Source organism: Pristiophorus japonicus, chromosome 22, assembly GCF_044704955.1.
Source record: "Pristiophorus japonicus isolate sPriJap1 chromosome 22, sPriJap1.hap1, whole genome shotgun sequence".
Taxonomy (NCBI): domain Eukaryota; kingdom Metazoa; phylum Chordata; class Chondrichthyes; family Pristiophoridae; genus Pristiophorus; species Pristiophorus japonicus.
Window position 1 is genome coordinate 9,596,127 of NC_091998.1, and position 14,591 is coordinate 9,610,717.

A 14,591-nucleotide genomic window follows, 5' to 3' on the forward strand; every position below is an offset into this window, starting at 1 on the left:
GCACTCCAAAAGTACTTCAGTGGCTGTAACGCGCTTTTGAGATGGCCGGTGGTTATGAAAGGTGCTATATAAATGCAAGTCTTTCTTTTTCTCCTCTCTAGCTGAAGTTGGCGTGAATCTCCCTCACTGCCCTCCTTTACTCCAGGAACGGAACATTAATCTGCAGGGCACTGCAAGCAACACCCAGAGGATACATCACTGGGCCATTAAACAAAATTGTATTTTTATTTTCATTTTCTTTCATCTCTTTCATTTATTAGTTTTAAAAATATCGGTGACGAGGGAAAAGAGGGCTGTTTGATTAACAACAACAACTTGTATTTATATAGCGCCTTTAACGTAGTGAAAGGTCCCAAGGCGCTTCGCAGGAGTGTTATGAGACAAAACATTTGACACCGAGCCGCATAAGGAGAAATTAGGGCAGGTGACCAAAAGCTTGGTCAAAGAGGTAGGTTTTAAGGAGCGTCTTAAGGAGGAAAGAGAGGTAGAGAGGGGGAGAGGTTGACACAGGGAGTTCCAGAGCTTGGGGCCCAGACAACAGAAGGCACAGCCACCAATCATTGAGCGATTATAATCAGGGATGCTCAAGAGGGCAGAATTAGAGGAGCACAGATATCTCAGGGAGTTGTGGGGCTGGAGGAGATTACAGAGATAGAGAGGGGTGAGGCCATGGAGGGTTTTAAAAATAAGGTTGGGAATTTTGAAATTGTGGCGTTGCTTAACCGGGAGCCAATGTAGGCCAGCGAGCACAGGGGGTGATGGGTGAGAGGGACTTGGTGCAAGTTAGGACACGGGCAACCGAGTTTTAGATCACCTCAAGTTTACGTCGGGTAGAATGTGGGAGGCCGGGAGTGCATTGGAGTAGTCAAGTCTCGAGGTAACAAAGGCATGGATGAGGGCTTCAGCAGTGGATGAGCTGAAGCAAGGGGGCGGAGATGGATGATGTTATGGAGATGGAAACAGGCGGTCTTAGTTATGCTGCGGATATGTGGCCAGAAGCTAATGTCAGGGTCAAATATGACACCAAAGTTGCGAACTGTCGGGTTCAGCCTCAGACAGACTCACCCAATTGGGTAAGAGAGAGTCCGTTCCCCTTACCGATTGGCCGTTGGGAAGGCGGTGGCAGCTGGAGGATGGACCAATGGCTGGGGTGTGCGGGGGTTGGGGCGGTTCGAGGCGGCGGTGTCATGTGATGGACCCTCCGGGAATAGGCCCGGCTGGAGTTTGGCGACACTGACCGAGACTGGATCCTTTTGCTTTGGCTCCAGGTCAATGTTCCCGTTAAGCTGTGGAGGTCCCGGGCAGCCTGGCTCACCACCTTTCAATGGGAAAAACCCGGGTACCGCGGAAATTGGAATGGGCCGATCTGCCCCTTGAAGAGGCCATGCACCAATAAAAGAAATTCGAAGGAACATTGCTCCAAATGTTCTACTTAAATTTTTAATGCGTTCCCGATCAGATATTTCTTTCAAGTTCATTTCGACTCCAGGGGCCATTGTGATAATTAGTTTCCCATGCAGTTTGCTGATGTGCAGTTTTCCCCAAATGAAATTCCGATTGTTATCTCGACTTCAGTCCCATCAAAGGATTTGATGTGTGTGTTTTTGTATGTGACTGTGTGTGTGTGTGGTGGGGGGGGGGGGGGGGTTGGGGTGGGCGGGGTTGGCGGGTGGCTTGGCAACGTTTAAAATATAAGAATATACTGCGCAGAAATGGTTGCCATAGCGACGATAAAATATCGGCATCAGAAGGATCTCAGTTTCTTCGCTCTGCTGAAGGAGAAAATGAAACAACATGGTAACATGGGGCAGCCAGAAAAACAAAGAGCACACGAGACACTTTGCCATGTTCACAGCCCAGACAACCATGTGGAAACCATGTCCTACATCAAGAGGGATGTAATTAACCTTTTACCTCCTTCCAAACACTTGACAATCTCACACACTACACAAAAAGAAAGAAGCCTTGCGTTTACCTTACATCTCATGATATCTCTCCAATGCCCGTGAAGAAACCCGCAGGAATTGTTGGATCCCTCAGCGTCTACGGACAGAAGGAAGTTACAGTACACGTTAGTGTAATCGAGTCCCCCCCCCCCCTTAGTGGACTAACGATGTAATGCAACTACTGATGTAAATACAATTAAAGGGTCATGTGACAAGGTCACATGACGAGTGTTTCTGTCTGGAGCCATCTTGTGCGCGTGCTTCTGTTAGTGATGTCGTAAGAATATATCACAGTTTCAGGTCGATGGACGGCTAGTTGACACCTCCAAATGCAGCGGCTCACTACGCGAGCAGGGGTGGGGCGGCCATTTTTGCACACGGCGAATATCCCGCCCAACAGCGACGAGATCAGTCTATTTATACTGGTGCTGATTGAGGGAGGGATGTTTCCCGGGACACCTGTATCAACCATGGCTCAGTGGGTAGCACTCTCGGAGTCAGAAGGTTGTGAGTTCAAGTCCCACTCCAGAGGCTCCAGCACAAAATCGAGGGAGCGGCGCACTGTCGGAGGTGCCGTCCATCGGATGAGACGTTAAACCGAGGTCCCGTCTGCTCTCGCAGGTGTAAAAGATGCCCTGGCATTATTCAAAGAAGAGCAAGGGGAGTTCTCCCTGGTGTCCTGTCAAAATTTATCTCGCAACCAACGTCACTAAAAAGAGATGATCTTGTCATTTATCTCATTGCTGTTTGTTACCTCCAGAGTTGACTATTCCAATGTTCTTCCAGCCAGCCTCCCATCTTCCCCCCCTCCATAAATGGGGACTCATCCAAAACTCAGCAGCTTGTGTACAAACTCGCACCAAATCCCATTCACCCACACCCCTTTGCTCGCTGACCTACATTGGCTCCCAGTCCGGCAACGCCTTGAAATTAAAATTATCATCCTCATATTCAACTGCCTCTCTGGCCTAGCCCCTCCCTATCTCTCCAACATCCTCCAGCCCGACAACCCTCTGAGAATTCTGTGTTCCTCCAAATCACAGAATGGGTCTCTGGCCCATCCCCCAGTTCCCTCGGCCCACCATTGGTGGCCGTGCCTTCAGCTGCCTTGCACCAAAGCTCTGGAATTCCCTCCCTAAACCTCTCCCTCTCTCTCTGCTCCTTTAAGACTCTGTGCTTAAAGCCTACCTCGTAGACCAAGCTTTTGGTCACTGTAACGTATGCATCTGTGAGAATGCTCACATGTTTAGAGGCAGGGGTCCCCAATGGAGTGCTCTCTATGCAGGAGTCCTCCCTTTATTTATTGGGGATTTGGCCCAGAGGGTGTTGCATGGGGCAGTCACGTGCAATAGGTTTTTAAGTCGGTTCACGGACTCCCAGGCCGCCTGCAATTTCTGCAGTTTGGAAGAGTCCGTGTTCCATGTTTATGTGGAGTTAGTCAGGTTGCAGCCCCATTCAGCCCGACTGCCTGCCTCGCTTCTGCGGCTACATTTGTGCCAGGGTGTCCCTGGAGATGGAGTACGCGGTGTCCACCGGTACGCTCACGGCCTTCCGCGAGAGGTGGGCGCCGGAGGGACTGGAGTACATCACCCCCCCCGGCCAACAAATTTCAATTTGATCCATTAATGTCAAAAGTTTAATTTGTCGGTTTTAGTGCCCCTTTAATAAGGGAGCACTTGAATTATAGTGTTACTAAAATAGTTGTAGAGCTGTTGCATTGTGAGTGGCTTAGCCAGTCACGTGATGTTCACAAGACTCAATAAAACCCCAGCCAGTTGGGTTGTGGGATCCACGACGGGGCAGGTGGTTGTGAGCCTGGTGGATGAACTAGTAATGTGTCGTGTGATGGTTAAACCTTTGTTGATAAACCAACTAGTTCTTAATAGCAATGTGTTGCTAGGAATTCTTAAACAAAGAACCCATGAAGCAAATACATTGCAGCCACCTGTCCTAATGTCTCCTTCTTTGGCCGGGTTGGCAATTTTTGTCTGGATTACGCTGCTGGGACGTTTTACAACGTTAAAAGGCGCTATACAAATATAAGTAGTTGCTGTTGGCTGTGCTGAGCTGACGCACATCGAACAAAAGGAGAGCTGCCAGGCCTTTTTTATTATTGAACACAGTCATTTCTCATCTATGACTCCCCAGATTGCAATCTCGATGAGTGGTCCCACTTTGGCAGCAACAACAACTGCCTGAAGCCCTGCGACGACAGATTCTTCACATCGCAACACACAGGACGACATGCGCAGCTCTCCGCCTGCAGGGATTGCATTTTAACAGCATCGGAGGTTTAAAGTGCAATAAAAATCCAAAACAAATTGTTTTAATAAACATGAGTTCTCACCAGTGATTTCGCTTGCGAAAATTTTTTTTTTTTTAAAATGAGCTTGGAGTTTTATGAGCATAATATTCCCAGATTCATTCTTCCTGCTTGTGAAACAGTTGCCAATTGCATAACTGTGAATGGTGGGTTGAATGATGAGGCACAGGGGAGTGCTCTCTCTCTCCTACAAAACACTCGGAATATTCCAGAAGGATTTTTCACATCCGGCTGCCCAATTTTCCTTTTCAAAACCATCACCCACAGTCCATGTGTTGCTTAGTACTTTCACGTTAGATTCAGAGGGTTATATATTTTTTTTTACAAGTTCCTGGGATGTGGGTGTCGCTGGCAAACCCAGCATTTATTGCCCATCCCTAATTGCCCCTCGAGAAGGTGGTGGTGAGCCGCCTTCTTGAACCGCTGCAGTCCCGTGTGGTGAAGGTGCTCCCACAGTGCTGTTAGGGAGGGAGTTCCAGGATTTTGACCCAGCGACGGTGAAGGAATGGCCGATATATTTCCCAGTCAGGATGGTGTGTTCCCATACGCCTGCTGCCCTTGTCCTTCTAGGTGTAGAGGGCACAGGTTTGTTGGTGCTGCCGAAGAAGCCTTGGCGAGTTGCTGCAGTGCGTGTTATAGATGGTGCACACTGCAGCCACGGTGTGCCGGTGGTGGAGGGAGTGAATGTTGAAGGTTGTGGATGGGGGGCCAATCAAGGGCACTGCTTTTTCCTGCATGGTGTTGAGGTTCTTGTGAGTTTATTATCTATGAAAATATTGGAGATGGAGGTGGGGGCAGGGTGGGGGGGGGGGAAGAGGCTGTTCGACTGACAATCAAGCAGATAACTGGGATCGGCTGATGTGCTGGGGGTTGAGGGCGAAAAAGGGAGACTGTGCGGGTCCGGTGATTGGGACAAATGTGGAGGGAAATAGGGAGTGGGATGGGCGTTGTGTTCATAATCTATTTGTTTGTTACAGCTCACAGGACGGGCAGTAGGACCTCGCGGGAGCTATTCAGAGTTGCTGCATTCATGCCGGTTTTGGACACCATTTTGGGTTGTATAAAAGCACAGTTAAGTTAAGTTACATTTCTCCTGGCTCAGGTTGTCCGTTATTTACGCATACACAAGAGGAGTGGGATATGGGGACGGTGCAGGAAAGTGGAGTTGAGGTCGAAGATCAGCCGTGATTTTATTGAATGGCGGAGCAGGCTCGAGGGGCCGAATGGCTGACTCCTGCTCCTATATCTTATGTTTCTTACAATGGCAGTCTATTGCAGTGCTGGGATACCAGCGGCAGTGACATGGTGAGCAGGAGCTGCGCTGAAAGAATTTTTATACAGATAAAAAGTACTTGTGTTGTGTTACAGGGTGTCTGTGGAATTTTGCTTACAAGGGAAGTGGGGGGCCCGGGGGGAGGCACAGAAGCAAAAGGGTTGAGCACCCCTGGGCCAGAGTAAAATGAATTTGTTATACGGAGATGTAAAGGTGAGCTTGTCACGGTAATTAACCTTGGACAATTTGTAAACCACCAGTACGTGAGATCGGAGAATATTGCAGGGAGTGAGAATTCATCATTATATACACTCAAGTGCAATGAGAAAAGTTATATGCACGGTATTAGGAATGCCATTTAAGACGGATTCAATACGACCTGTGCCTAATCACAGATGGTATCACACAAAGCACTCCATCTCCTGAAGCGGCTGAGAGAGACCATGTTTATCAATCACTGCAGCTTATCTCATCTCCAGCAGCCTCTCAATCATCCCACTCGGTCTGTACCAGAGAGAGAGAGCCAGGTAACACAGAATTCTTACAGGGCTTGACAGGGTAGATGCAGGGAGGATGTTGCCCCCTGGCTGGGGAGTCTAGAAGCAGGGGACACAGTCTCAGAATAAGGGGTTGGCCATTTAGGACTGAGATGAGGAGAAACTTTTTCACTCAGAGGGTGGTAAAGCTTTGGAATTCTCTACCCCAGAGGGCTGTGGAGGCTCAGTCTTTGAGTATATTCAAGACAGAGATCGATAGATTTTGGGATATTAATGTGGGGATAGTGCAGGAAAGTGGAGTTGAGGTAGAAGATCAGCCATGATCTTATTGAATGGTGGAGCAGGCTCGAGGGGCAAAATGGCCGACTCCTGCTCCCAATTTTTATGTTTTTATGTTCCTTACAATGGCATGTTGTTGTGGCTTTCTGATTCCTGGCACATTGGCTTCTGATGACGTTCAAAGGCTCTGGGAGCGAGGGCGAGTTCCAGTTTGGACATTTGTCCAAATGGAGACCGGCATCATGTTAACGCTTTCACTGCCGTGTTGTTCAATCTGTTGTGCTGCAGTAGTATTATTGTATTGGCTGTGGCTCAGTGGGCAGCACTCTCGCCTCGGAGTCAGAAGGTTGTGGGTTCAAATCCCACTCCAGGGACTTAAGCACCATAAATCTAGGCTGACCCTCCCAGTGCAGTGTTGAGGGAGTGCTGCACTGTCAGTGATGCTGTCTTTCAGGTGAGACGTTAAACTGAGGCCCCGTCTGCTCTCTCAGGTGGACGTAAAAGATCCCGTGGCACTATTTTGAAGAAGAGCAGGGGAGTTATCTCCAGTGTCCTGATCAATATTTATCCCTCAATCAACATCACTAAAACAGATGATCTGGTCATTATCACATTGCTGTTTGTGGGAGCTTGCTGTGCACAAATTGGCTGCCCCGTTTCCCACATTACAACAGTGTCTACACTCCAAAAGTACTTAATTGTCTGTAAAGCACTTTGAGATGTCCAATGGTCATGAAAGGCGCTATATAAATCCAAATCTTGCTTTTCTTTTCTAAATCCTCTTCCTTTCAAACTTCAATCATTCTAACTCTTAAATTCTTCATCTAATTCCTCGTATTATTTTACAGCAGAGACAGGAGTAAATATCCCGCCGTCAGTGGCCAACGTCCGCCAAGTCTTCATCGATTTCGAGGGACTGTCTATGATGATGCTGATGAAATATCCCGCGTCCAAACCCACGAAACTAGGCTAAAGACACAAACGAGGCCCTTCTATAGGAGCTTGAATGATGTCATCCCAAGTACATATCACCACCCTCCTTCCAGGATAAGTGTGTGGACAATATCAGGCCAACATCCCCAGTATCGAAGCACTGACCACACTCGACCAGCTCCGCTGGGCGGGCCATATTGTTCACATGCCCGACACAAGACTCCCAAAGCAAGCACTCTACTCGGAACTCCTGCACGGCAAGTGGGCCCCAGGTGGGCAGAGGACACGTTACAGGGACACCCTCAAAGCCTCCTTGATAGAACGCAACATCCCCACCGACACCTGGGAGTCCCTGGCCAAAGACCAGTCCGCCCTAAGTGGAGGAAGTGCATCCGGGAGGGCGCTGAGCACCTCGAGTCTCGTCGCCGAGAGCATGCAGAAACCAAGCGCAGGCAGCGGAAGGAGCGTGCGGCAAACCAGACTCCCCACCCACCCTTTCCTTCAACCACTGTCTGTCCCGCCTGTGACAGAGACTGTAATTCCTGTATTGGACTGTTCAGTCACCTGAGAACTCACTTTTAGAGTGGAAGCAAGTCTTCCTCGATTTCGAGGGACTACCGATGATGATGATGAAATATCCTGCGTCCAAACCCATGAAACTAAGCTAAAGACACAAACGAGGCCTTTCTATAGGAGCTTGAATGATGTCATCCGAAGTACATATCCCCCCCCCGCCCCCCCCGTTCTAGGATAAGTGTGCGGACAAAAATAATATAGCGTTAGTTGTGGCTCTGAGTGCGAGAGAAGTGCTAACTGTATCACCGTGATTCTGGGAAATCTGTGTGAACAGGTCGAGCCAACATCAGTCATTGAAATGCCACAGCAGCACCAAGGCACATTTAGTCTGCATTTCCCATTCAGTCCATGATTTACCGTCGAATGTCTGGCGGGAGCTCAGCCTTTCCCCGACAGGAGGACAATGGTCACCGCTGACCTCAGAGTGAACTTCCCTACTAATTCCTTGGTTTCTCTCTTTGTCGCGTTGATATTGGTTCTGCTATTCTCCCCTCCCCCCTCCTCCCCCCCACCGCCCTTGCCCACCCACCCCTTCCCAATCCACTAAAGCTCACGCATTCTCTTGATGTCACAGTTAGCCATTGTGTCGGTGGGTGAACTGCTGGAATGTGGCAGGGGACACCAATGCCAGAGCGATGAGAGTAATGCTGAACAGTGACAATGCAAGGGCGATTGTTGCACAGGTGGGGGAAGTGTGTGGCGGGTTCGATCGTCTGTTCACCCAGAGCAAACATTCCTACTTACTTACGCAGCACAATAGGCTCTTCCCCCGAAAGCACAGATTCTCAGGGCAGTCTGATTTCAAGGGCACCATTCCCCTCCCCGTACCTCACCAAAGGCCCCATTCATCGCGTGAAACCCGAGACTGTGATTGCCAATGGAGCCTTGGGCCTAGAGCAGAGCCCAGGCTTACCCACCTCTCGTTAGCCACACACGAATCATGGAAGTTACCTCCAACGCACAGCATTCCTGCCTCTGCTGTCTTTTATACAAGAGCCAAGGGTCACTGAGCAACAATCAGCAGTGATGACCTCGGCTGATTTGACCGTAGACAGGAGAGTTCATATGGTGTAAAGCTGGAGGAGTCTCAGGGAGTGGTTCCCCTCTCAGGGCAAAGGTTAGGCACATTGTTGGTGGAGTGTAGCGGGATCTGGAACCTGCATTGAATCTCTGCAAACGGTATCCCGGCTGCCCCGTGTCCTAATTCGTATCAAGTCCCGCTCACCCATCACCCTCTGTGCTCGCTGCCCGTGTCCTAACTCGCACCGAGTCCCGCTTACCCATCACCCCCTGTGCTCACTGCCCGTGTCCTAACTCGTATCAAGTCCCGCTCACCCATCACCTCCTGTGCTTGCTGCCCGTGTCCTAACTCGCACCCAGTCCCGCTCACCCATTACCACCTGTGCTCGCTGCCCGTGTCCTAACTCGCACCCAGTCCCGCTCACCCATCACCCCCTGTGCTCGCTGCCCTGTGTCCTAACTCGTACCAAGTCCCGCTCACCCATCACCCCCTGTGCTCGCTGCCCGTGTCCTAACTCGCACCGAGTCCCGCTTACCCATCACCCCCTGTGCTCACTGCCCGTGTCCTAACTCGTATCAAGTCCCGCTCACCCATCACCCCCTGTGCTCGCTGCCCGTGTCCTAACTCGCACCCAGTCCCGCTCACCCATTACCACCTGTGCTCGCTGCCCGTGTCCTAACTCGCACCCAGTCCCGCTCACCCATCACCCCCTGTGCTCGCTGCCCTGTGTCCTAACTCGTACCAAGTCCCGCTCACCCATCACCCCCTGTGCTCGCTGCCCGTGTCCTAACTCGTATCAAGTCCCACTCACCCATCACCCCCTGTGCTCGCTGCCCGTGTCCTAACTCGCACCAAGTCCCGCTCACCCATCACCCCCTGTGCTCGCTGCCTGTGTCCTAACTCGTATCAAGTCCCACTCACCCATCACCCCTTGTGCTCGCTGCCCGTGTCCTAACTCGCACCGAGTCCCGCTTACCCATCACCCCCTGTGCTCACTGCCCGTGTCCTAACTCGTATCAAGTCCCGCTCACCCATCACCTCCTGTGCTTGCTGCCCGTGTCCTAACTCGCACCCAGTCCCGCTCACCCATTACCACCTGTGCTCGCTGCCCGTGTCCTAACTCGCACCCAGTCCCGCTCACCCATCACCCCCTGTGCTCGCTGCCCTGTGTCCTAACTCGTACCAAGTCCCGCTCACCCATCACCCCCTGTGCTCGCTGCCCGTGTCCTAACTCGCACCGAGTCCCGCTTACCCATCACCCCCTGTGCTCACTGCCCGTGTCCTAACTCGTATCAAGTCCCGCTCACCCATCACCCCCTGTGCTCGCTGCCCGTGTCCTAACTCGCACCCAGTCCCGCTCACCCATTACCACCTGTGCTCGCTGCCCGTGTCCTAACTCGCACCCAGTCCCGCTCACCCATCACCCCCTGTGCTCGCTGCCCTGTGTCCTAACTCGTACCAAGTCCCGCTCACCCATCACCCCCTGTGCTCGCTGCCCGTGTCCTAACTCGTATCAAGTCCCACTCACCCATCACCCCCTGTGCTCGCTGCCCGTGTCCTAACTCGCACCAAGTCCCGCTCACCCATCACCCCCTGTGCTCGCTGCCTGTGTCCTAACTCGTATCAAGTCCCACTCACCCATCACCCCTTGTGCTCGCTGCCCGTGTCCTAACTCGCAACAAGTCCCGCTCGCCCTTCGCCCCCTGTGCTCGCTGCCCCGTGTCCTAACTTGCACCCAGTCCTACTCACCCATCACCCCCTGTGCTCGCTGATCCACATTGGCTCCCGGTTAAGCAACGCCTCGATTTCAAAATTCTCATTATTATTTTCACATTCCTCCGTGGCCTCGCTCCTCCCTATCTCTCTGATATACCCCCTGGAGATATCTGCGCTCCTCTAATTCTGCTCTCTTGAGCATCCCTGACTATAATCGCTCAACCATCGGTGGCAGTGCTTTCTGTTGCCTGGGCTCTAAGCTCTGGAACTCCCTGCCTAAACCTCTCCGCCTCTCTACCTCTCTTTCTTCCTTCAAGATGCTCTTTAACACCTACCTCTGTGACCAAGCTTTTGGTCACCTGCCCTAGTTTCTCCTTATGTGGCTCAGTGTCAAATTTTTTGTCTCATATCACCCCCTGTGAAGCACCTTGGGACGTTTCACTACGTTAAAGGTACTATATAAATACAAGTTGTTGTTGTTGCATCGGGAACAGGAAGGAGAAAGGGATTGAGTTGACAGTTCTTCAGAGATCTCGCACGGACACTCAGGGCTGAATGGCCTCTTTCTGTGCGGTAAAATGCTTTGACTGTATATCACTCGATAACAAACAAGGCCGTAATCCTCCTCTCCTGTTTTCTGGCATGACACATGTGAATGTAAACACTCTGTAAATATATGTCCAGTCCCTGTAGAGCATTTACAAACATGTCCTACTCTTGCCAACTTTAAATGCGGTGACTGACTCCAAGTAACTTTGCTGCTGGGAAGTGATTTGAAAAAAAAAGCACAAAAAGGAAGAGACTTGTCTTTATCAAAGCCTCGCACCACAACTCGGAAACATTTCAATGTATCATGTTTTGAGTTTGAGGGAGAGTTGGACTTTGGGATGAGGGAGGGTGGAGTTTGACGAGAGACGGAGCATGAAGGGTGGGTCGGGATTGAGGAGGGGGTGGAGGGTGAGGGGGGGTTGGAGGTTGATGAAGAATTGGAGGTTGAGGAAGAATTGGAGGTTGAGGAAGAATTGAAGGTTAAGGAGGGGGTGGAGAGTGAGGAGGGTGTGTAGGGTGAGGAGGGGGTGGAGGATGAGGAGAGGGTGGAGGGCAAGGAGGGTGAGGAGGGGGTGGAGGGTGAGGAGGGTGAGGAGAAGGTGGGGATTGAGGCGGGTTTGGAGTTTGAGGAGGGATTGGAAGGTGAGGCGATTGAGGAGGGTGAGGAGAGGGTGGGGATTTAGGAGGGTTTGGAGTTTGAGGAGGGATTGGAGGGTGAGGAGGGATTGGAAGGTGAGGAAGGGGTGGAGGGTGAGGAGAGGGTGGGGATTGAGGAAGGTTTGGAGTTTCAGGAGGGGTTTGAGGGTGAGGAGGGGTTGGCGGGTGAGGAAGGGGTGGAGGGTGAGGAGGGGTTGGAGGGTGAGGAGGTTGAGGAAGGGGTGGAGGGTGAGGAGGGGTTGGAGGGTGAGGAGGTTGAGGAGGGTGGGGAGGTTGAGGAGGGGTTGGAAGGTTGAAGAGGGGTTGGAGGTTGAAGAGGTGTTGGAGGAGGTGGAGGATGAAGAGGGGTTGGAGGATCCGGAGGAGTTGGAGGCTGAGGAGGGGTTGGGGGTGCGGAGGTTGAGAAGGGGTTGGAGGGTGAAGAGGTTGAGGAGAGTGAGGAGGATTTGGAGGGCGAGGAGGTTGAGGAGGGGTTGGAGGGTGAGGAGTTTGTCCTCACCATGATTTTATGACACATCATGAAGGAATCCATGGTATTTTGGGCCCCGAGATGTTCCTTGTGGCTGGCAACACGGTGCCAGTACGCGGATACTGGCTAATCCATCAGAGCCACTCTGTGCCTGTTGCCGGAATTCGGTTCACGGTGGTCTAAGCTGGAGAGTTACACTGTTCCGGTATAAGGGCAGGAGAATGGTGCCCTCGTGTGTCCTCCTGTTCTTGGACCTTGAAATGTCAAAGCTCTTTGTACTGCAGGTACTCAAAGGCAGCCTCTACAGCCCACTGTAAATCAGGAAACATTCACTTTATGAATATGGAGTTATGATCAGCCATGATCACGTTGAACGGCAGAACAGGCTCGAGGGACTAAATGCCCTCCTCCTGTTCCTGTGAATATTCATCATGCGCTGGGGCTACAAACACATTTCGCACAAAATCGATTTTCTTGAGGAGTTTGCAGGAGAGGCGCTAAAGTTAAATTCTAACATGAGTTTAGAGGAGCGAATAATGCAAAGTCAAACCTTGATGTGTCGGAAATGAGGGGCACTGCAAACATTATCAGACTGTGTGTGGTGCGTCTCTGTGACTTGAATTTTACTTTTCGTGCAGCCATCATACCTGCGACCATGAATGGGTTAAAAAAAAATGAAAATGAAAGCCCTTCTTTTCGAAGAGTCGGGCTGTATTGCTCCGTGCGCTCGCTGACTACCGTCCTCAGCTCAGCGGGCGGGCGGGGTGGGGGGATGATCAGCATGACGGTGGCTCTGTGAAACAGGGGCCTCTCCCTGTGCAAGGCGGGGCGATAACTGATGAGAAACAGGCCAGGGACACTCTTCCCACACACAGGCCCGGGCTGGCTTGGGCTGATAGTCCAGTTGCTGGCGGCTGGAAATCCCCTGGGTCCCGTCGAGCTCAGGAAGCGTCTCGGAAGCCTCAGCTTTCCTGTTCACACCGCACCGCACCACGGAGTCCCAGTTGGGTGTGTCACTTTACTGAATCCTGGCCAGACTCGCCTTGCAGCACTCATTTAACCCTTTTGCTTCTCGCGTCATCACTCAGGGTATTATTTTGTTTCCCTCCCCGCTCCCATCTCCCATCCCTTCCTTCCCTCAGTTTTCTCCAACAACAACTGGTGTTTATATAGCGCCTTTAACTTAGTACAGTTGCAATGTCCTGAATGCGCAATTCCAAAACACGGAATTGTCCGAAAACCAGACATTTCGGGCAAGCGGTGAGGAGCAGTGGATCGGCGGGCTCCGAAATCCGGTAAAATTTGAAATCCGGCACGGATTCCATCCGTGGCGAGATCCGAAATCTGGCAAAACCCAAATTCCGGATCTCAGACTATTGATTTTCTTGTCTGAAATCCGGGGAAACCCAAAAACTGGCACGGACACAGTCCCGAGGATTCTGGATTTCGGACGTTGCATCTGTGAAAGGTTCCAAGGCGCTTCACAGCAGTGTTTTAAGTCAAAACAAATAAATTTGACACCGAGCCACATAAGAAGAAATTACGGCAGGTGGCCAGTCAAAGAGGCAGGTTTTAAGGAGCGTCTTGAAGGAGGAAAGAGAGGTAAAGAGGCGGAGAGGTTTAGGGAGGGAGTTCCAGAGCTTGGGGCCCAGGCAACAGAAGGCACGGCCACCGATGGTGGAGCGATTATAATCAGGGATGCTCAAGAGGGCAGAATTAGAGGAGTGCAGACATCTCAGGGGGGGGGATTGTGGGGCTGGAGGAGATTTCAGAGATAGGGAGGGGAAAAGGCCATGGAGGGATTTATAAATAAGGGTAAGAATTTTGAAATCGAGGCGTTGCTTAACCGGAAACCAATGTAGGTCAGCGAGCGCAGGGGTGATGGATGAGTGAGACTTGGTGCGAGATAGGACACAGGCTGCCAAGTTTTGGATGAGCTCAAGTTTGAGTGCAGTATTCAGACAGGACTACGGCATTGTTCCTGGCGAGGCTTGGGCTGAGATGTTAGGCCAAGGCCCCCCAACACCTTGTTGAGGCAGACGTTAAAAAGATCCTGTAATACTAATCGAAGAAGAGCAGGGAGTTCTCCCAGGGTCCTGGCCAATATTCCTCGCTCAACTAACACCCATCAAAAAAACGATTATCCAGGCCATTCATCTCAGTGCTATCTGTGGAATCCTACTGTGTGCAAAATGGCTACCATGTTTGACTGAATAGCAAATGTCACTTCAATGCAATTGTCTGTATCTGTATCATTATGGGATGTTTCTGACAGATATGATAAGGGACTCTATACCTCATCACTTTGCATAATAATCAATATCTCCGAACTCATCACTTACATCATCAATA